The 3,306-nt window shown below is 34.4% G+C and overlaps 1 non-coding gene across 1 annotated transcript; it reads left to right on the forward strand.

Moving 5' to 3' along the window:
- Positions 1-553: 553 nt before the first annotated feature.
- On the forward strand, positions 554-625 carry TRNAQ-CUG (transfer RNA glutamine (anticodon CUG)). Its single transcript has one exon. It is a non-coding gene; the product is annotated as a tRNA-Gln (tRNA).
- The last annotated feature ends 2,681 nt before the right edge of the window (positions 626-3,306 follow it).

The following is a 3,306-nucleotide window of genomic DNA, read 5'->3' on the forward strand; positions in this document are numbered from 1 at the left end:
TAATAATAATAATAATAATAATGAAGCTAAACTAGCTCTGAGGTATTCTGCTTATACATCTTACATATACGAATCTGTGACAGGTTAGGTTTGGTTAGTTTAGGCAGGTTTAGGCTTTTGTTATGCCTTGCATATACGATCAACTGCATCTCCAAAAAAAAAAAAAAAAAAAAAAATCCCTTCGATTTTCACTTCCGAAATCACCGGAATTATCTCAGCGCTAGTTTCAGCAATAATAATAATAATAATAATAATAATAATAATAATAATAATAATAATAATAATAATAATAATAATAATAATAATAATAAATGGATTTGAGTCTCAAACAGTTCGAGATGCCAAATCCTGAAAGGATAAGAAAAGGAAGTTAACGTAGTTTTGTTTAGTCTATGCTTGTAATTTCAAAGAGATGAAAAAGCTTTAGCACAGGTTTTCCTCTTTAAATCTTATTTTTCGCAACATTCTCATTTAATCACTGCTCCATTATCATATCAGGCAATCAAGGTTGTGTAAGTAAGACACTTCTTCGAGCTCATGATATTTTGCGTCGGGTTCCATGGTGTAATGGTTAGCACTCTGGACTCTGAATCCAGCGATCCGAGTTCAAATCTCGGTGGGACCTAGGTATTTTTATTTCAATATTTGTGAATATATAAGCGTTTTGTCTATGAAATCAGTATTTTATACCATGTAGAATTTGGTATATATATATATGTAAAATCAAAATTAAAAGGCGAAGAATACGTAGTGCTGTAATAGTAAATGAAATGAACTTCGAAACAGAATGAATGGCATGAAATTGAATAATAATGAAAGATTAGCGATACTTAAGCTGTTCCGAGAAGAATCCCCAGAACTAAAATTACACTGCGGATCTCACCTAGTACCTTTCATAATGTGAAGATGGCACAGTCTACTGTGAATATGGCGACATGCAGTAGAAAAGGAATGGCACACGCCCAAACCACAGTCTAGTATTTACAGCAACGAGTTAGGGTACGTACACGTTGGAGCAACGATCGTTTTGATTTATCAGTAGAAGATATTCTATGCAGCCACTTAATGAAAGAAGATATATAGGAAATATCAGCTGCTAAGTTCAAGGTTAATATAACTTAAATACTTACAAAATTAAACCCGTTTCTCATCCCAAAGATAGTATAAATTCGTTGTATTGTGATTGGTTCTTGTGATCACATAACATATGACCAATAAATACACAACTGATCAGTTTGCCAATATCTACAATAATTAATTTAATATGCCGAAATAATAATAAATCAATTAATATTCGGATATATTCATAACCACCGGTGATTATACAGATTAATATTATCTTAATCAGAGATCATATAAACGACAAGAGCGAAGAAAATGGAACTTTTCTTTTTCGTCGCTTTCATCGTGTATCTTCGCTTTCATCGTTACTCCAATATGCACACCTCAATGACAATACATGCTTCAATTCTCTCTGATATAGCATCACTGCATCTTTTGTCGTTTATCGTCGCTCCAACGTGTACGTACCCTAACTCGTTGATATACAGTCACGAAGCTTGAGTTGCGAGGGTGCTAGGAACAATAGACTGTGCCGGTACTATTTCGCATTGTCTGTAATGAGGCGATATTAGCGATCCTAGTGGTTAGCAACTATCTAGGGATGCATATTTACTACGTATTGAGCTTCGTGACTGTATATACTAACTAGACTGTGCCCAAACCATATTGGGTGTGGTGAACGGACAGGCATAACTATTGTACGGAATGATAAGGCATTGCTGTACGTATTGCTGCTATTCAAAGCCATAATTTAAATTAATATGAAACTCCACGTATTTCATTAATCTGGCAACACAACAAAGGGGGAAAATAACTGTAAACTGTACAAAACAAATTACCTTAGAGCTGGGATCCTAATTTCGTATAAACAAAACTGAATATATTTAAACACCTTCGACAATGAAGTCACTTGTCACATCATGACATTAAGAAATCAAATTAACAAGGAGGCATGAGGAAATACTCTGTCGATCATTAGAAATTTCACTGTGGCTCGTGTTCTCCCATGGTAGAGGTTTTTCACACAAATGTTAAAATGTTATGTTTTATTTAACGACGCTCGCAACTGCAGAGGTTATATCAGCGTCGCCGGATGTGCCGGGATTTTGTCCCGCAGGAGTTCTTTTACATGCCAGTAAATCTACTGACATGAGCCTGTCGCATTTAAGCACACTTAAATGCCATCGACCTGGCCCGGGATCGAACCCGCAACCTTGGGCATAGAAGGCCAGCGCTATACCAACTCGCCAACCAGGTCGACTTCACACAATAATCATGGAAACATTGGGTATATATGAATATCAAGTAAAATACATTACAGTGTTACATATTAATTTTATTGCTGCAATTCTAGTATAGACGTTTCACGTAATCATTGGAATTTCCTTAAATCACTTGAGGCGGTTAGAAACAAAGGGGTGTAAGTGATATTTAAAAAAAAAATGATTTAAGTGCGTACAGTATAAACTAAAGCGTTTAACATTTCAGTGGTAAAGGGCTATATCTTTTAACCACGTCACACATTAACATTTAAAATTAAAACTCCGCGGAATTTACGAATGCTTGGTAACTTTTAATCACATTTTATGGAAAATAACGTAAGTGCACTTACACCCATTTGCTTCTGACAGCCTCAATTACTTCCTTTTGATAATATGAAGTTGGCACATTGTTATTCATTATTAGGCCGCGAAAAGTCATGCAATTGCATGTTTTTATTGATTTGACATACTGAAAAATTAAAAATGGATCTATGCCTATCATGATTTTTAGTTTATTCGTTTTGCATAAATGCACATTTTGAGGGGTTTTTCCCTTTTAAATGCATATACAGGGTGTTTCAGAAATACTTTGACAAACCTTGGGGGCATGTTCCTCACACAAAAACAAGAAAAAAAGTTCACATAAACATATGTCCGAAAATCCTTAGTTTTTTAATTATTAATGAAAGAACATAATGAAACAATTGATAACGCATATCAACAATTCCATGGTCTGCACGTTCCCCCGACCTCAGTCCTCAACCAAAAACGAACAAAATTGTATTAAACTTTTTTGTTTGAAATATCTCAAGGAATAATTCCCTGAAATTAATGACATTACTTACGGTTCATTTTGTATTTATGTATTGTTTGTTTTTCTGAGTATAGAGCATAACATAGCCATATGAAACCTATACATAAAAACAATGAGGAAATATACTTAATCAGTGTCCCATGTTTAGAAATTAGCAGACTTTGACAT

This window comes from Periplaneta americana, chromosome 8 (genome assembly GCF_040183065.1).
Source record: "Periplaneta americana isolate PAMFEO1 chromosome 8, P.americana_PAMFEO1_priV1, whole genome shotgun sequence".
In the NCBI taxonomy this organism is placed as follows: domain Eukaryota; kingdom Metazoa; phylum Arthropoda; class Insecta; order Blattodea; family Blattidae; genus Periplaneta; species Periplaneta americana.